This window comes from Sminthopsis crassicaudata, chromosome 1, assembly GCF_048593235.1.
Source record: "Sminthopsis crassicaudata isolate SCR6 chromosome 1, ASM4859323v1, whole genome shotgun sequence".
Lineage (NCBI taxonomy): Eukaryota > Metazoa > Chordata > Mammalia > Dasyuromorphia > Dasyuridae > Sminthopsis > Sminthopsis crassicaudata.
In genome coordinates this window covers 752,542,408-752,563,591 of record NC_133617.1, presented here as the reverse complement: position 1 = coordinate 752,563,591, position 21,184 = coordinate 752,542,408, and the positions used below count along the sequence as shown (strand labels likewise).

At 44.8% G+C, this 21,184-nt stretch overlaps 1 protein-coding gene across 1 annotated transcript in view; it reads right to left on the bottom strand.

Moving 5' to 3' along the window:
- Window positions 1-21,184, bottom strand: part of HECW1 (HECT, C2 and WW domain containing E3 ubiquitin protein ligase 1) — a 234,034-nt gene that overhangs the window by 154,202 nt on the left and 58,648 nt on the right. Inside the window, 1 exon segment of the mRNA XM_074284517.1 lies at window positions 7,565-7,659. The gene's annotated coding sequence lies outside the window, so the exon portion shown is untranslated.

Here is a 21,184-nt window from a genome sequence, read left to right as displayed (position 1 = left end):
CTGTGTGGTCACTTGGCCACTGAGGGAGACGCTGTTCAGGTGAGGATCCTCTGCAAACGGCTCACTCAGGCCCCAGGCGACTCACACCTAACTCAGTCAACTGTTGGGTAGATCTGACCAGAGTTGGTCTTCTGATGGCATCACCTTCAGGAGGTCACGGTCACTATTAGAGCTTTTGAGCCTTTGCACGAGGACCTTGGTGGTTGATCCTTTTGGGAGTTTGAAGAATTATACTTGATATATATATATATACACACATATATAAATATACATATATATATTTATAAATAAATTTATTTAAATAAAATTTATTTAAATAATATAACAAATAATTTATTTATTTAAATAAATTTATTTATAAATATACATATACATGTATATTTATAAATAAATAGAAATTTTATATAAATATAAATATATGAATAAAAATATATTTTTAAGTGTCGAAGCCCAACCCTTTTTTGGGGGGAGCATGTGAGGAGCTGGACCCATTGAAAGTTGCTTGAGATACAGCTTGAGGCCCCACTTCAGGGAGATCCCCACGCCACAGGAATAGGGAAGCAGCTGGTCTGTCACCAGAGCTCCGGGCTCTGCGGGGCTCTTTCCCCACTCTGAGGGCACGGGCTGTTCCCCACTTCCCCACCATCATAGACCAGGCTGATGGCCTCCGGTGTGGGACTGCCCTGCAAAGGAGGCGCCTGCGAGAACTGAGCTGTCCCTGAAGCTTCCAGGGTGTGGGGGGGTGTTAGCTGAGGCACAAAGATATCTGAACGAGGTCAGTGATTTTCATCTGGGGCTTTGGAGGAACAATATTTCATTTGGGCAAACTGAGTAAATGAAAGCTGGGAAAGACCCAAGATCACAGTGTGCACACCCACACATACACCTGCACACACACACACACACACACATACACCTTCACACACACACCTGTACATCTGCACACACACACACACATACCTGCACACACACACACACACCCACACCTGCACACACATCACACACACACACCTACACACACATCACACACACATACACCTTCACACACACACCTGTACATCTGCACACACACACACCCCACACCTGCACACACACACACACCCCCCACACCTGCACACACATCACACACACACCTGCACATACATCACACACACATACACCTTCACACACACACCTGTACATCTGCACACACACACACACACACACCTGCACACACACACACACACCCACACCTGCACACACATCACACACACACACCTACACACACATCACACACACACATACACCTTCACACACACACCTGTACATCTGCACACACACACACCCCACACCTGCACACACACACACACCCCCCACACCTGCACACACATCACACACACACCTGCACATACATCACACACACACATACACCTTCACACACACCTGTACATCTGCACACACACACACCCCACACCTGCACACCCCCCCACACACACACCTGCACACACATCACACACACACACCTGCACACACATCACACACACACCTGCACACACATCACACACACACACCTGCACACACATCACCCACACATACACCTGCACCCCCCCACCCCCCCCACACACCTGTACATCTGTGCACACACACACCTGCACACACACATCACACACACACACCTGCACACACATCACCCACACACACACCTGCACACACATCACACACACACCTGCACATACATCACACACACATACACCTTCACACACACACCTGTACATCTGCACACACCCCCCCCCACACCTGCACACACACACCCCCCCCACACCTGCACACACATCACACACACACCTGCACATACATCACACACACATACACCTGCACACCCCCCCACACACACCTGTACATCTGTGCACACACACACCTGCACACACACATCACACACACACACCTGCACACACATCATACACACACACACCTGCACACACATCACACACCTGCACACACACACACATCACCCACACACACCTGCACACACATCACACACCTGCACACACACACACATCACCCACACACACCTGAACACACATCACACACCTGCACACACACACACACACACACACACACACACACACACACACCTGCACACACATACCTCTCAGAGGCGGGTTGCAAGGGTGGGGGAGAAAAGCAAAACAAAAACATACAGGCCGAGGCCTGGCTCAAGTTGAATCTGTCTGGGGTCCGGGTCCTTTCCCATCTGCTGTCCTGCTCATGAGGTTCTAGCTGAGGTGATAACATATGGAAGCAAAGTGGCCGACGGGAGAGCGCCAGACTTGGGCTCAGGAAGTCCTGAGTGCAAATCCGGTCTTGCATCAAGAGCAAGTCATTTAACGTCTCTGAACCTCAGTTTCTTCGCATGTAAAACTGAACGATAATATCAGCACCGATGCTCCATGTTGGCGTAAGGACCGGACGCCATCCTTGCTAATATTTCAATAGAGCTCACTGGAGGTCCCTGCTGTGTCAATGGCTTTACAACTCTGATTTAATTTGATGTTTATGCAGCACTTTGATCACCTGAAGACACCATTAATGCCGGCTTTCATTATTACATATTTCCCTATATTAGAAAATGATTATTTTTTAAATGACAAATTGTGCTGCTCTTAATTTCTTAATGCACAGACCCGTCATAGAATGGTGCAGTGAAAAGGGATCTCAGACATCATTGTGTTAAATAGGTGCGTGTGTCCACACAAGGGGATTTTGGAGAAGCTCATATTTTTTTAAATGAAGGAAGGAAGGAAAAAGGCAGTGTGACATTGTAGAATGGTCACTGGGGGCAGAAAGAACAAAGAGACTGAAATAATTATCATTCTTTAACACGTTAGTATGGATCACTGTGCTTTTTGAGGGAATGGGACACTGGGGATGGGTACATTGCAGTGCCCAGAATGGGAGCAGTAAAAATCCAAAACAATTCCCGGGATGGGGAGGTGGCCACTGGGATGGTAGAGATGGGCAGAGTGTGGGGATGGTGGATGATAGACAAGGGAGCAAGTGGCTAGGTGGTCAAGCTAGAGGCACTGGGCTTCATGGCACAGGCATAAAAGGGTACTGAGGGCAGCCTAAAGGCAAGATGGGAGAGATCCTGCGTGTAGAGAAGGAATATAAAGGTTCGGTGAGAAATGAGCTGGACATTGGCAGGAATCTGTTGATTGGTGGGAACAGCTCAGATCAATTCCATGCCCTAAGGGGGCAATAACAGAGCTCTGACTAGCAATTTTGATGCCCGTGGCAAACCACATGAAAGGGTAGATAAGACGAGGAGCCCTTAAATAATTATTGTAATGGAGGACTTGGAAATGACACAAGAGGTAGTTAGGACAAAACTGGGTGAGAAGGGAGATGCCAGAAGAACTAGCCCATGGGGAGGGATTCCCGATGTTGATCCCGGATGGGAAGCACACATGACTGAGAGGCTGATGATGGAAAGTCACTGGCCGGGGGAGATAAGGGAGGAAGGGATGAGGAGAGGGGAGGATTTTACCTCAGCAGCCTCAAGGAAAAGCCATGAGAGGAAATCTTCCTAGATAAATTATCCTTGCTAATTAATGAGCCAATGGATGCTTAAGAAATGAGAGGACTGTCAAAAAATAAATGTAGCCAATTTTAAAGTTACACAGCATTTTCAAGTGATTATTTTCAATTTTTGTAGCTTATGAATTTTTATGCCCTGGAGCAAAGCCCTGTTTTCCTACCCTCTTAGGGAGGTCTCTGGGGAAATAAACTAGGACTTCGGTGGAGGGCAGTGTCTGTGTGGGAAATTTGTTCAGAAAAATTTGAAGATGCTCGTGAACTTTCAATTTGCAAAAAGATATGGATGACAATGGAAAGTCCAGGGGAAGGTGGGAGATTTGGACTCCACAGCCGTCCCTGCTGCTATTTTCACCTAAGTAGAAGCCTAGATATAGAAGTACAGGAAGAATAATAAATGTTCTATGTTCTGGCTCCAAGGCTTTTCTTTCCTTTTCTAAGGGATGGTAAAGATGGCTTTTGTCACCTTGAGATGGCTCCATTCCTTTCGAGAAGGGGCTGCTTGAGCTCTCTCCTTCTTTATAGTATGGGGAAAGATCTGAAGTGGAAGCAGAAAAATCTCTCCTCCTTCCTCTTCCCCCGGCCTTTTGCCCTTGGAAGTAAGTGAACTAGTAACCCAACGAGGGAAAAGGGGAGCCACAGCAGCACTGAGAGAGCAGGAGGCAGGGGGCAAAGTACGGCTGATGGCCACCAGAAGCTCACATTCTTCTGGCCAGGGAGAAGTCAGGGGAGCTGGTGGGGGAGATTCGGCTCTTGTCTCCACGGAGACTGATGAAGATTCTTGTGAGGAACATCAGCATCTCCAGAATGAGTCTGAGAAAATGCTCCTAGATAATCTTAATGCCTTGTGGCAACTCCATGTTAACCCGAGCCATCCTTGGGGTGAGAGAGGATGCCCAGAGACACCCTCTTCACCAGTAGTTCATGCCGGGATCTCAAGAGAAAAGATGGGATAATAGATAATGTGGAGAGAGACAGACAGACAGACAGAGAGGGACAGAATGGAGGGAGGGAGGGACAGAGAGAGAGACAGAGACAGAGATTGAGAGACAGACAGACAGAGAGAAAGGAGGGAAGGAGGGAGGGAGGGACAGAGAGAGAGACAGAGACAGAGATTGAGAGACAGAGAGAGAAAGGAGGGAAGGAGGGAGGGAGGGACAGAGAGAGAAAGGGACAGAGAGGAAGACAGAGACAGAGATTGAGAGACAGAGAGAGAAAGGAGGGAAGGAGGGAGGGAGGGAGGGACAGAGAGAGACAGGGACAGAGAGGGAGACAGAGACAGAGAGAGAAAGGAGGGAAGGAGGGAGGGAGGGAGGGAGGGATGGACAGAGAGAGACAGGGACAGAGAGGGAGACAGAGACAGAGAGAGAAAGGAGGGAAGGAGGGAGGGAGGGAGGGAGGGACAGAGAGAGACAGGGACAGAGATTGAGAGACAGACAGACAGAGAGGGAAAGGAGGGAAGGAAGGAGGGAGGGAGAGAGAAAAGAGAGAGAGATTGAGAGAACTAGAAAGAATTAGAGACACAGAGACAGAGAGATACAGAGAGATATTCAGAGACAGAGAGAGTTAGAGAGACACACAGAGACATAGATAGACAGAGGCAGACAGACAGGGAAAGAGTTACAATAATATAGTCAAGTTCAGTCTGAAGAAAACACATGGCTACTGTGTCACTGATGGATCACAAATTTTGAGGTCTGGGAAGACATGGATCCCAGTCTGTCTTCAGACAGGCACCCACCATGTTTGCCTTGTTGTCCCAGCACTCATCCATGACTGATACAGAACAGCCATTAATAAAAGCTTACTTTTGGATAGACAAAGTGGATGACCCTGGATAATGATTCCTTATTACAGTCAGTTCACTTTCTGATGGCTTTAAATATTAAAATGTTTTCCCTCATATTAAGCTAAAGCAGATTCTAGGCTGTTAATATCTTTTTTTTTGGAGGCTGGGGTTAAGTGACTTGCCCAGGGTCACATGGCTAGGAAGTCTTAAGTGTCTGAGACCAGATTTGAACTCAGGTCCTCCTGACTTCAGGGCTGGTGCTCTATCCACTGCGCCCCCTAGCTGCCCCGGCTGTTAATATCAAAATGGAAAATCAATTTGGAATTTTAAATGTTCAAAATAAATAGTAAAATTTTAAAAATTAAGTTTTCAAAAAAGAATAGTTCTTAAGTAACCAAGCTTGATGAGAAAGAAAAATAGAATCGAAATTTGAAATACATAAAACTGAAAATCTCTTGCATGAATAAGATAAATACAATTAGGGATATGAAGTAAATCTGTCATTTTTATTCAATCCTTGTATAAAATATATCTGAGAAAGATCTGATACTCGGGATCCAAAGGGAAACACAAATATATAAACAGAGTCATTTCCCACTAGACAAGTCCTCAAAATATGTGAACAAAAAGTTTTCAAAAGAATTACAAACTATTAACAAACATATGAAAGATTATTCCATGTCACTAATAATGAAAAAAGGCAAAAGCAATAGATTCTCTACAACTCAGCAAATTTATCAAGATAATAAATTATTAAGCATTTGTTAAGTACCTATTAGGAGTCAAGCAGTAGGTTAAAGTAGAGGCTACTTTGCTTGGATTTTTCTATCCCCAGTACCTACTGTCTGACATCTAGTAGTCTGACATCTTAGCCAATATTTGAATCCAGTGATCCCCTTGCTTCACGCATACTCGAGAACGTCAAAGATGGAAAGAAAGATTCCCTATATGACGAAATGTTCATAGCAAAGAATTGTAACCAGAGCAGATGTGCATTGATTGGGGAATGGCTAACCAAACTGTGGCTCCCCACTGGAATGGTATATTGTCATATCCTAAGAAATGGTGACTGAAGAATGCAGAGAAGTCGTAGAAACTGGTGCAGTACGAAGTAATCAGAACAAGGAAAACAATAATCAGTCAGTCAGTCAATAAGCATTTCATATGTACCCATTGTACCCAGTTAGTGTGGTCCCTCCCTAGGTATATAGTGATAAAGTACAAAATGTTCAGACACAATGACCACAACAACATACGTAGAACCCTTTCCCTCCAGAAAAAAAGAAAGGAAGGAAGGAGGAAGGGAGGGAGGGAGAAAGGGAAGAAGAAGAAAGAAAAAGGAAGGAAGGAAGGAAGGAAGGAAGGAAGGAAGGAAGGAAGGAAGGAAGGAAGGAAGGAAGGAACAAAGGAAGGAAAGAAGGAAAGAAGGAAGGAAGGGAGGAAGGGAGGGAGGAAGGAAAGAAGGAAAGGAAGGGAGGAAGGGAGGAAGGAAGGAATGAAAAAAGGAAGGAAGAAAAGAACTGAATTCTGTATAAATAGAATGATCAAGTTTGGTCCCCAGAGAAATTTGGAAAAGGCAAATCCCATCTTTTGTTTTTAACTTTAATTGTTTTTTTTTTTTCCTTTTTAAGTCTGTGTTACAAAGGATAACTTGCTGAGGGATGGGGGTATATTTGAAAATGAAGATAAGGCAAAAACAAAAGATAGAAATCATTTTTAATTATCAAAGAAAATCATCTAGCTGCTTATGACACAGCTGAAATGGAGGACTACAGGATGTGGTGATCCACACCTATAATCTCTTCTGCTGGGAGACCATGAAGTTTGTGGATTGCTGGAGTTAGAAAGGAGAAAAAAGGAGAAAGGGACAGCAGGGAGGGAGGAGGAGAGAGGAACCTTAGACCCAAAGGTGTGGACTTGCTTACAGTCCTGTCGATAAGTAGATGAGATGCTATTTGAATCTGGACCCTTCTACAGCCCAGTGTCTTCCCTGCTCCAGCACACTGCAGATGTGCTGTCAAAGGTTCTCATCTTTCTCTGACACTTAGTACCTCAAGATGAGACTGAATCGGTCCCAGGTGTCTAGGACAGTGTTACGACTGTTAAGGCTGCCATTTGGTATGGGTAACGTTCAAACAGAAGAAGCTGGGGCAGGGGAGTAGATGTCTGGGAAGAAACCAGGAAACAAAGACTGATACCTACTGTACAGGGCAGGTGCGATGCAGTGCCGACAGGTGATCGAGAGCAAGGCGGAAATGATCTACGTGGCTTTCACCATCTCTAGCAGGGTCTCCAAGCTGGAAAGGACAGAATAAAAAGACAGTGAGAGGGTTAGGGACCGTGCTGGTCGAGGAGCAATGACCAAGCGTCCACCTGTGTTAGATGAACGGCCTCCATCCCCTTGCCCAGCTGAGCTACAAGTCGGAGAACTTGAGGCTCTTGCAGATCTCAGTCTCGGTAGGACATCTTTAAAGATCGATGGAGAGTGGGAGAGGAGTGAGCCACTGGAAATGGGCCAATATATCAGTGATCCAAATGGAGGGAGAAAGGGCTGGATCCAGGATCCATGGCCCCGTAGAGATCGACATCGATGACTGGCAAACATCAGGGAATGGCCTGCCCCTGGGTCTCCAGATTCCTGTATTTCTGCATTTATGGTTCCATGGGTGAAATGGGGGCAGAACAGATAGATGGATTTACTTCTGTGAATGGCTGGGCCCACAGGGTGGGCATTCACAGGTGAAGGAGTGTTTCTGAGGTTTCCTATATCAACGACACAGATGAAGACAAAGACTAGTCTTCCAATTTGTTGGGACACAGAGCAAATGTGAGAGAAAGCTCCAACGGAAGCTCACCAGCCTGGAATTCTGAGCTAACCCCAACAGAGATGAGCAGGATACAAGGGAATTTCTATGGTAGAAGAGCTCGGATCCTACTGGCCAATCACAGATTGGAGATGATTGAGTTCTGCAAAGCTCTGGACCCAAAGCCAAGCTCTGGAAATGCCCAGCAAGCAAGAAGGGGTTCCAGCACTAGTAAGCATGGGCTTATACTCACATCTGAGGAGTAGCTAAGGCAAATGCAAAAATACTCCTTACAGAGTTCTGACCAGTGTGTGTGTGTGTGTGTGTGTGTGTGTGTGTGTGTGTGTGTGTGTGAGAGAGAGAGAGAGAGAGAGAGAGAGACAAACCGAGAGACACAGAGACAGAGACAGAGAGACAGAGAGAGAGAGAGACAGAGAGAGAGAGACAGAGAGAGAAACAGAGAGAAAGAGACAGAGACAGAGAGAGAGACAGAGAGACAGAGAGAGAGAGAGACAGAGAGAGAGACAGAGAGAGAGAGACAGAAAGAGAGAGAGACAGAGAGAGAGAGAGACAGAGAGAGAGAGAGAGACAGAGAGAGACAGAGACAGAGAGAGAGAGAGAGAGAGAGAGAGTGTGTGTGTGTGTGTGTGTGTGTGTGTGTGTGTGTGTGAAGGGAGAGGGAGCGTCCAAAATTCATGATAACTGTCTACCACAGCATGGAGGGATGTGACTGTATTAATGGAGGGCCGACATCCCCACAGAATTATATGCTCTTGAATGATTAGAATAAGAAAGATGACATGGACCCAGCTTAGTGACAATTCATTTGAAAAAGATCTGATGATTTCAGCAGACCACATATTGAAAACAAATGATGACGATGTGGCTTCTAAAAACAAATGCTGTTTTGGCTCCATTAACACAAGGACAAGGGCCTGACCACGTGCTGTAATCTGCATGGGGCAGGACCACATCTGGGGACCACAGCATGAATATTAAGTGCCATCAGGTCTCTCAAGGGAAAGGAGCCCGAGATGGTGAGGAGTTAGAGACCACACCCAAACAACGTGACAGAGTGAAGCCGCAGGGAAGGCTGGAGAGATCCATGGCAGCTGTCCTTGCATGCCGGTCCTAACCCCAATTCTGCCTGTCCCAGGGAGAGGAAACAGCTCTCTCCTCTCCATCCAGAGAATAGAAGGAGCTGCTATGGATAGATTTAAAATAGAGGCTGAAAAAAGGAAGTGGTGCAGTTGGCATTTTAAGACCTCAGTCGTTGAGTTCAGGTTGGGAAAGGTGGCTCAAGATCTCATTTCTATTGGTCAGCTTGTGAGCCATGAGCTCCTCATAGGTGGTTGGGTGTGGTCTCTGACAGGTGACCCCAGGCTTGTGCTCACAGCTTCGCCTTCACGGCCCGTCTCCCATCAGCCCTCCTTCTCTCTCCTCTCTCAGACACCCTTTAGTTCAGTCCCTCGTCATCTCTCACCTGACCCATACCAACAGCCCCCTCCTTGGTCTCCTTCCTTCAACTGCCTCCCCAGTCCAGGCCCTCCTTTACAATGGCATCTGGACCCTATCACTCCCCTTCTCCAGCCTATTTCCCTTCACTGAATGTTATTCTTTCCCCCATTACAATCCAGGTAATTTCCTCTTCCCCCAATCAATCAACATTTATTAAGCACCTACAGTGTGCCGGGTACTGTGCTAAGCACTGGAGAAAGAGGCCAGACAGTCCCCTCCCTCAAGGAACTTACAATCTAATGGGGGAGACATATGCAAAGCAAGTTATAGACAGGATAAGTAGGAAATAATTAAAAGACGGAAGGTTTTGGAATCAAGAAGAACTGGGACCGGCTTCCTGTAGAAGGTGGGCTTTTCACTGAGATTTAAAGGAAGCCAGAGGGGTCAGTAGTCAGAGGCGAGAAGGGTGAGCATCCCAGGTATGGGGGACCTCCCTTCCCCCACCTTTCCTCTTTACCTCCTTATAGAGTCCCTCTGTTTATTAAAAGTACAGCTCAAGTAGCATCTTCTGTTCACCAAAGGCTTTCCGGCTGTCCCCAGCCACCAGTGCCCTTTCTCCCCAACCCCCCATATTGCAACTTTTCCATATTCTATGCCCTGCAAATACTCTGAACCTCATTGTCCTTTCAAACTTCAGGTTCCGAGGAAGAAGTCAGCCTCTCGCCAGGACCACCATGGATCCTTAATTTTCTCCAGGAGATTTCTGCGGCACTCACCCCCCTTCTCTAGCCTTCAGTCTTTGTCACTCACAGAATGCTGCCTATGTACATGCTTAAACTCTTTTTTTTTTTTTTTTTTTTTGCTGAGGTGGGGTTAAGTGACTTGCCCACGGTCACACAGCCAGGAAGTGTTAAATGTCTGAGACCAGATTTGAACTCGGGTCCTCCTGACTTCAAGGCTGGTGCTCTACCCACTGTGCCACCCAGCTGCCCCCCATGCTTAAACTCTTTTATCACTTGACCCCACCATCTCCTGAAGAGTTCTAGATCATTTTGGATCATTCCTCCCCTTTACATTCGAATGATGGGCATCCAGAACTCCCTATACTCTTGTTTCCATTTCTTCTACTTTTCTCCACATGTTGTAATCTGGCTTCTAGTCTTGTCATTCAATTGTAATTGTTCCCCCCGAATTTGACGAGGATCTCTCAGCAGCCAGATCTAATGGCCTGGTTCTCAATCTCATTCTTCTTGTCCTCCCTGTGGCACATGATGCCTCTGGCCACTCTTTGTCTCATAGCTTTTGGCCATCGATTCGTCCTGCTCCTCCTCCCCATCTCATGGCTCTGCCTCTGTGTCTTGGGCTGGACCATCACCCCTTACCAAGGGCACTCTCCAAGGTTCTGTCCTGAGCGCTCTCCTTTTCACTTTCTACACTCACTCTCTCCCTGATCTCATCAGTTCCTGTGGGGTCAGTTATAATCTCTAACGCATTTGGAGCCAGCGAACTCATTGATTTCTTTGTCCTTGTGCAAATTCTACAGGCTATACCCCAGGATGTATTAAGCGACAGAAGGAGCCAAAGGAAAAAAAAAACACCACGAAGCTGGCTTTTTTCAGCCTGCAGCAATCTGGGGCAGCTGAATTTCAGGAGTAATTACTTCAGAAAGAAACTACAGGGGGCAGCCCCTAAAATAGGATATCTAGCAGTCTCTGACTGAGCAGAGTGGTGAAGCAAGAGCCCTAACTCACCTAACAGATAAAAGCTGGATTATCTCGGAGGCTCATTTTTGTGCAGCACCTGGGGACGACCCTGAACTTGAAACTTGGTTCCCTAGACAAGGCTAACTCAGGTTCAGGGTAGCTGGTGGGTCCCCATCTGCTCAGAACTGTAGCCCATGAGCCTCCCACTGATGTATTTACCTTTACTAGTCAGCCAAAGGACATCACTGGTTCCAAGCAAAAACATTAAATGAAATGGCAGAGTAAGAAAAGTAGGAGCAAAATATTTCCTCCGTAAATCTGGAGCACACTACCCAGTAATACATACAGCATCAGTTGAAAGAGTGGGGAGGAAATATATGGGAGGACACCATGGAGGGAACAATGATTGGGGTCATGTACTTGTAGAAAGGCCAAATCTCTCAGCCCTAAGGACAACAGGGCCAGGGCCATGTCCTTTTAGCTCAGTCACCTTCAGCCTGCTCCCAAGGAATCTATTGCCCCCCCCAGTCAAATCAATCCCACTGCCCACTGGTTCTGCTGCCAAGGACATAGAGCTCTCCTGCTCTGTGGCTCCACCACCCAATCCTGTGGCTTTCCAGGCCCAACTCTCTTGTCTCCTGCTCTTAGAATGGAAGATCCTCACCCACACTTCTATATTTGTCCCATGAGCATTTAGAACAGTTCTTGTAAGCACTAGAGGAACTTTCTTCTCTTCCTCCCCCTTTCCTGCTTGCCTTTCTTCCTCCCTCTCTCCCTTCCCTCCTTCCTTCCTTCCATCTTTTCTTTCTCTTTTCCTTCTTTTGGAAACGCATGGAATTCATGCTTTTGAGGATATCAGCTGAAGGGAGTAGGGATACTTTGAAGAAGAGAAAATCCAGGAAGGATTTAATAGTTTTCTTCAAGGATATTGAAGAATACTTCTTCTCACCTGGAAGAGCTGATCTGCTTACTCTCATCTCACCCTTGGCCCACAAACTTTTATTTATTTAAAAAAGAAAGGGACAAAAGATTCCTGAGAGAATTCTCTATTGATCCCCACTCCTGTAAGATACAGAGAATGATTGCCTCCCACTGGAGGGCCATTGGGACTCCATCCGAAGCAAAGGCTCAGATGATGGAGCCATAGTCACTAGCACACTCATGCACTTCAGGACTTCCTCCTCCCAATCCTCCATCCTTGGAGCCATCAGTCCCCCCAAACGCGCCATCTTTCTCTGTGGGGATGGAATCTTCTCAAGCACAGGGACTGTCTCAATTTGGTATTTGTTTCCTTGGTGCTCAGCACAAAGCTTGGCACATAGTAGGTTTTTAATCAATTCTTTTCATTCATTCATTTACTCATTCCTTCATTCAGTCAGTCAGTGTGGCCTAGCAATTAGTCAAACAAATCACTCAGTGCTCCCAGGCAATTTGCTAAGATAGCAAAGACCTTTTTTCCACCCAATATAGTCATATCTGTATCTAAATGTACTTGGCTTCTTTTTGTAATCCTGCGTTTGTAAAAATCTTCTTCTGAGAAGGGGTCCACACACTTCACCAGAGTTTCCAGCTAAGGAGTGTATGGCACAAAAAGGTTTAGGACCCTACAGAAAGTCATCCCCAGGATAATACACTACAATCGAGTAGGATTTATACCAGGAATGCAGGACCGGTTCAATATTAGGAAAACTATTAGCAAAATCAACTATATCAATAACCAGACTAACAAAACTCATATGGCTGAATAAGTTATGGTACATGAAGGTTATGGGATGTTATTTTTCTATAAAAAATGATCAGCAGGATGATTTTAGAGAGGCCTAGAGAGACTCCTATGAACTGAGGCTGAGTGAAATGAGCAGAACCAGGAGATCATTGTACACGGCACATCAATATTATATGATGATCAATTCTGATGGATGTGACTCTCTCCAACAATGTGATGATTGATGCCAGATGAGAACTTTATTTTATTTTTTATGAAGCTTTTCATTTTCAAAACATATACATGGATAATTTGAAGCCTTTTGTTTCAGATTTTCTCCTCCCTCCCATCCCCTCTCCTAGTCGGCAAGCAATGCAATATATGTTAAACATATTAAAATATATGTTAAATCCAATATGTGTAAACATATCTGTACAATTCTCTTGCTGCACGAGGAAAATCAGATTAAAAAAAGTAAATGAGTAAGAAAACAAAATGCAAGTGAACAACAACAAAAAAGAATGAGAATGTTATGTTGTGGTCCACCCTCAGTTCCCACAGTCCTCTCTCTGGGTGAAGATGGCTCTCTTCATCTCAAGGTCATTAGAACTGGTATCAATAATCTCTTTGAAATTTTCTCCTTCTCTCCCCCCCAATCCCTCCCCTAGATGGCAAGCAATCCAATATATGTTAAACATGTTAAAATATATGTTAAATCCAATATATATAAATAAGAGAATTGTATAAATTCTGAAGCACAAGGCTATGCAAGGGTCAATGTTGTCAAATTATCCATGCATATGTTTTGAAAATAAAAAGCTTTATTAAAAAAGGTCAAGGACCCCTGCAGCAGAGAAATCACCTCAAAGTTGGCAGTGGGAGCTTCCACATGACTATACTGAAAGCTATCAACTCCCCCTGGAGTCCCCTGGCTTCCTGACCAGCCATGATGCATTATCTGTAACTTGCCACTTTTGAGCTAGGAGAAAGGCTCATTGTCTCTTTATGAAAGGCCATTGGAAGCCATGTGGAAGGAAGGCAGGTTCTCAAGGTGCCCGTGTGTCTTTACCCAGAGCAGAAGCCAAGGAACTCCAGATTTCCTCATTGCATCTGCCTGGCTGCTCCTTTGGACCCAAAATCAATAAGTGTTCTAAATCAAGCAGGTCCCCTGAAGGCCATGTGGTATTGACTTGTAAGTTTAAATACAGTCTAGATAGATGATCAATTTTCACTTGCAAAATTCTGGTTTTTTAAAAAGGCTCCAAATCCATGAGAACTACTCCTGTCTGAGCAGAGTATTGGGTGCTCCTGGGAGTGAAATCTGGGGGCGGAGGATCCAGAGAAGAGCATAGAAGCTCCTTGGAGAGGAGGCAAGATTAGAATGGGCATAGGAGGAGAGAGATGGGAAATCAAAGTGAGCAGACCAAAGGAGGGGGGGAGCTCAGCCAGAAGATGCTCATTAGGTTCACTTCATTACTCCTTCAATTCATTCAATTTACTTATTAAGTGATCTGCACTGTATTCTGCTCAATGACTAAAATGTCCCTATTTTCAGGGAATTTATGTGGGGATGTTGTGGAGGAAGTTATGACATTTCATCAGTCCACAAGCATTTATTGATCACCTACTTTGTAGGTGCTAGGAATTCGAAGACAAAAAAAAAAGTCCTTCCTGCAGGAAGCTTCTAGTTTGCTGGTCAAGGAGCAGTAGGGGCTCAGGAGGAGATCGGGAGACAGGTTTTCAAAATTGTTGTAGAATAGACTCGGTCACGTAGGATTTGGACAAATCGGTCAGCAAGTATTTATCAGACACTTACTGCATGAAGGGAACTGAAATCAGTGCTCAAGAAACAAAGGAAAGCAAAAAATATGATCCCTCCTCAAGGAGCGCCCGACCCCACCTGAGGGAAACGAGTAAAAATATCCTCATGCTATTTCAGGTGTGAGAAACCTTCTGTTTGGTTCAACAAACACATGCTCCCCTTCTACAGTCTACACCTGTCGTTGGACAACTTTGATCTTCCATAAGGATAATCCTTCTTGTACAATGTGTAGGAGAGATCAAAAAGCAAGACGCCCATTCCCAGGCAATGGAGACAGTGCGCAAGCCTGAAAGGGACTGGTCTGTATCCCTTGGGGACCATTTTGTTGCTGCTCATCCCTGGTGGTCCAGAGCTGGAGATGGAGGCCATTCAGTTCAACCCCTCCCTTTTTTATAGATAAGGCAACTCAAGGAGGGGAAGGTCTTTACCTGACATGAATGAGGCATTCAGTGGCAGAGCTGGGTTTTCAAATCAGGCCTTCTGACTCCCACCCAAGAACCCTTCCTAGAGTGCCTGCCCTGCTGTTTCCCAGAGAGAATTCCACCATCTGGATTCCCATTCTAAGAACATCCCATTTGTGACATAAAGTCAACATAGATTTAAATGAACAACTAAAGGAGCCTCAGCCCAAAGGCTTGGGAACCTCCACTTCCCAGTGGGGAATTCAGTCCTAGGCATTCAACGACATTAGGCAACCCATTTAACAGAACTCTTGAATTTTAAGCAAGCAGAAATGCTTTTTTTCTTTCTCTTTGGCAGTCATCTGGGGAAGCTTACATGTCGCTGAGACTGTGAGGGCGTTTTGCATATTTGACTAGAGCAGACTAAATCATCTTACAATCCTTTGAATTTAAAAAAAAAATCAAGTAAAAGTATCTAGGGACACCAGTGGGTATCAAACAAAAAGGAATCCCAGCACATTTGATAAAATGCGCTGATAACCTGAGGCACGGCTAATATGTGAGCCTCTAGACAATCTAGACCTGGAAAAAGCCTCCAAGTCCATTTGGTCCAATCCCTCTCCCCCATTTTCCAGATGGGGCAACTGAGGCTCAGAGAGATTAGGCGATTTACCCTAATCACACAGCTAAGAGTCAGAGCTGGAATATTAATTCAAGTTTTGTCTCTAGAAATAGCCTCTGTCAACTTACTATTCTCTCTCCCCATGCAAAGTCCCACATTTGATTTTTTAAAAATTCAGATCAGGCTCAACAATATTTCCTATGAAAAAGGAAAGTGGGAACATGGCCCAAGATAAATGTCGGTTGAATACTATAAGGTGTTAAATATCTGTTGAACGAATCAATTTATTTATGTTCTAGATCAGAACACTGTGACCCAGAGAGGTGATTTGTCACATAGGTGCAAGTGAAAGAGCTGGGATTTGGATCCAACTGTCTGATTCTAAATCCAGAGCTTTTCCCAGAGGCCCCTAGGAGGCCTGGTGGACCGAGGGCTGGACCTGCGATCAGGATGACCTAAGTTCAAATCAACTTAATAGCTGTGTGATTCTGGGCAAAGTCATTTTACTCTGCCTCAATTTCTTCAACTGTAAAATGGGGATAATGATAGTATCTAACTCACAGTTATTGTGAGGCTTTAAATGCAATATTTGTAAATGGTGCTTAACACTGTGCTTGGTGATATACTAGGTGCCATATAAATGCTTATTTCCTTTGTTTCCCTTTCCCTTCTCCCTTCATTTTTCCTACGTTGGTGAAGCAGCCTAACAGAGTTCGAGACACTCAGTAGGCCTGAAAGTCCCTGCTAAAGAATGAAAGAGAAGTCTTAAATTGTATGGAAAACCTTGGCTAGAAAATGAGAATCTGAGGACAAAGTGAAATCATTTAGAAAAGACGGCTGATCATCAAGGAGTTTGTATTCTCCCCAAAAGATGCTGGGGACCCCAGGGAGCCTGAGGCAGAAGAATGACTGTCAGATGTACGCCAGGAACACCAATTTGACAGTCGCATGGAGAATGATTTTTGAGAGCCAGTCAGTAAGCATTTATTAAGCGTCTCTTGTAAACCAGGTACTGGGTTAAGTGCTGAGGACACAAAGAAAGGCAAGAGACAGACCCTGCCCTTGAGGAACTTACAATCTACTGGAGAAGAAAATAACCACAAACAAGCTATAGACTGCCTCTGGAGATTATCAACAAGGGAAAGGAGGCAGAGAGCTGACATGGTACTCTACTGCAATAGTCAAATTATTTGCCACAGTCTCCTTGAGCTGTTCTACCTCAGTTTCTCTGCACTAGTTTCCCTTATTGTCCTGACTGAGTTTCCCTGAATTGTTCTATCTCAGTTTCCTTAACTGTTCTGCCTCAGTCCCTTAAGTTGTAAACCCCCTCCTGGTTCATTAAGACTGAGGACCATTTGCTCTAAGGTTATAAATTGTCAATGAGAGATGAGGAGCAGATCAGACTTTCTGGCTCCTAGCTCCTTCTGCCCTCAAGAATTTATGACACTGCCCCTCTAAAATATTCCAAAAGATAAGACTATCTGGGATACTTCACTGACATCTTTACTTCTGTTAATTCGAACTTCCTGACTCTGGCTTTTAGTAAGAATTTACAGCCTCCCCCCATCCTGACAGAACCAAGCGGTTCTAACTTTTCCCGCTCTTCTTCTTTTCTTTGTCTGAAAAGCTATAAAAGGGTTTTTTATTCCCCCATTCATTACTGGATACTTTGAGATGAGAGTCCTGTCCAGTCAATTAAACTCTCCAATTAATAAAATATTAAAAACTCTCTAATCTCTATCTTGCCTCAGTTTCTCTGGCATTACAAGATCAGTCAATTTGAAAGCTTTTATTAAATGATTACCATATGGTGCCAGACATGGTGGTAAGCCCTGGGAGTGTATAGAAAAAGCAAAGTTATTGCCAGTGGAGGCCGGAGGTGATGAAAGGCTGAATTAGAACACCAGCTCTAAGAGTGGAGAGAGGAGAGAAAAGGCCACGTGGCTCATGTGTAAGACCCCATTGGAATCCCATACGTAATATGAGCAAGTCCATTTGAAGTTCTGACTTTCAATTTCTCTCTCTGTGAAATGATGGGTTGAATTCCCTGATTTCTAAGGTCCCTTTCAATTCTAAATATATGCTCCTACGGATTTGGCAACTAATTCATTATGGCAGCAGGAGAAGGGGGGAGCGAAGAATCAAGGAAAACTCTGAGCCTGTAAACCTGGGAAGCTGGAAGGTTATCGTCCTTTTGACAGAAATAGGGAAGGCTGGGGGAAAGGAAGGTTAAGGTTAGGGCCCGTTCCCCTTAGGAAGAAAGAGAATGATTTAACTTCAGACATGTTGAGTTTGAGATGTCTTCTTATTATTGACTTTTCTTAAAATCCCCACTGTGGCAACTGCATTAGACCCTTGGATACCTTAGAATCAGCTGGAGTCAGGATAAGCAAAAGTCTTTATTCTTGGCCTTTAGTGGTAAAAGTCAAGGGGATGGACGCCAGATCTCTGAGACCTCACTTCGTTAACTCCCGCCCAGAAGTGACCCTGGCTAGTCTCCCTCCACCTCCTAGTCCCTCCCACAATTCTTTGTATACACCAAACGATTGGGCCAGCACCGGATAGTGGGAAGGGCCATTTTCCAAGCATATGCCTGTATTGTCCAATCAGTAATTAGCTTCAAGTGCTCAATTGTCCCACCCCAGTTGCATTGACTCAAGAGTTTCAGCCCTTTACACCCCACGGCTTAGCACAGTGCCTGGCACATAGTGGGTGCAGTTTACTGCCTGATTTCTTCATTATCAAATGAGAGAGTTAGTCTGGATGACTGCTAAAATGCCTTTTAGCCCTAAACCAATTGTTCTCTGCACATAACTGACAATTTGAGGTCTACACTCAGTTCTAAACAGCCAACTATACTGACGGCCCCCTCATCTCTGGCCCTAAGGCCATAAGGAAAATAGGAAAGCTACATTGAAACCATTGTTTCAATATTTATAAAAATATATAATAAGAAATGGCTTCTCAGAGGAGACAGCTGGTAAGATGCCTCTTGCTCTCACTCCAGACATTTTTCACCTCCATTTTTGTGAATAAAAGACAGATGGGAGAAAAAACCCAAAATGAATAATGGAGTGGCCTTAGTCACTATTTTAAATGCATACAATGAATGTTACAGAGTTTTAAGGGGTATTATGATATTTAAATCTCTTTGTATTTGTGATCAAATCAGGGAACTCTGGAGAGGCTACTTGCCATGATGGTTTAAAAAATCAGGTTAATCTGGAGAGGCTCATGGAAATTAATACTTTTAATTAACCCCAGAAATGGAAAAAGACATTCATCAGCATCTCCTTATTTTGTTGTGGGCTGGCAATATTAACAGAGCAATTCAACATAAATTTGCTGGCAGATGGAAAAGCAATATTCAAACATAATTAGATTCATAGATTGACCACTTAGAGCCCTGAAATCTTCTCTCTTTATTGCTATGGTATTAGTAGTAATAGTTATTAGTTTATTAGTAGAATTTATTAATTGTGGTAGGATTGTTTATTTATGGATTTTTTAGGATTGTTTATTATAATTTCTGGTGCTGACTTGCAGGATTTAAGAGTTAATTTGGAACAGAAGATTCATCCATAAGGCAATAAGTTCCCCAAGTGTGTATTCAATCAAAGGAACATGGAAATAGTAACTGATTGAAGGGAACAATTTTCAGAAAAGACATTTAGGTTCCTTGAGCTGTACAACTAAGAAAAAACTCCTTGCACCAATCTTCATATCTGACTGGATTTCTCAGTGCCATAATTTATGTCTCAGGTTAAGTTTCTAAGCAGCATAAGAGCTGGTCCAGCTTCCCAGCCACACGGGCCCCGATTCAAACAATGTGATAAAGTTTTCTCTCAATTCCCACAATCAAATAAAGTTTTTTCAAAGAAAGACATTAAACTAAATCCATATTTGAATAGAGATGGAACTGATGTAGCTCCAGAATGAGTCACAAGATGGAGTCAATGGGGTTCCCCCAGTTGCCACAATTAACAGCTTGCTGTCTTCAGTTCCCTCACTCATAAGCCACACAGACACAAATACAATGTTGTTGTGAACTTGTGTGGGCACTTGAGATTTCAAGATAGGGAAGGTCCCGGTCTCCTCAGGGGCCTTGTGAGGAGAAGGGTGAAATGAGAGCCACGCTTCAGTTCTCAGAGAGTCACCTGAGGATCCCAGGAGAGTAGGACCCAGATCCTGGGGATTTCCGATTGGAGCTCTTAACAAGCAATTGTTTATGAAATCTGGGCTTCCAGATGTCTGGGAGAGGCTGAAATCAAAGACTATTATTGGGTCTGTTGCTATGGAGCTTGGAATTCCCATGAGTTTCGCAGCAGAATTCGTGGGGATTCCCAGCTGAGCGCAGGGAGTGCTGTTTATTTCATGTGTCACTGAACTCCAAGAGGACTCCACGCCGGCTTCCTCAAGGACTGAATCCTGGGAACCTCAGTTGTTTGTTTCTATCACATCTCCAGGGGATCCTTGACTGGAGCCCTTCGGAGCCTGCCAGGATTTAGTTGAGCCTCTGCAAAGCAGACGCCACTTAGGAAGGATGGATGCAGACCTCAGCCATGATGGCTGACACCAGAAGTTCTCAAGGGCAGCTGGGGTTTTCAGGACATTTCCTCTCAATATTACTCACTGATCCTTTGTGCTTCCCTGGAAAACCCACTCTTTCACCACACTCTTCTTGACCACACACACACACACACACATACACACACACACACACACACACACAGGCACTTTTGATAGGACCGAGGAATGAAGGACTTGTCCTGGAGGCAGAAGTCCCAGAGGCCATGTGGCCAAAGCCAACTGTCCGCTAAGGGGAACTGCAGGAGTGGCAACAGCCTGACACAGCATCATTGTTCTCTGTTGGATGAAGTGGCCGAGAAAGTCCGCGCCAGCAGGGAATCTTCCCAGCATCCCTGATAAGAAGGCAAAGTATGTGGTTTGTCAACCATAAGTACTGATGATATTCTTGCCTCGTACCCAACACCGTGCTTAGCACGGGGGGGGCACAAAGACTGTGTCTCTGTCCCGACAGAGCTTCTACTTCCCCAAAGGAGACAATGGGCACTCATGAGGAGACCCCTAATTTATGCCAAATCAATTCAAAGTAAATTTGCTAGAGGAGAAAGAGCTGAGGGATGGCTAGGTGCCATAGAGCCTGCCTCAGAAAACACATCTTTGGGAGTTCAAATCTGGCCTCAGACACTTATAAGCTGTGTGACCCCGAATAAGTCATTAACCCTGTTTACCTCAATGTCCTCATCCCGAACTAGAGGAGGAATGTCAAACTATTCTAGGATC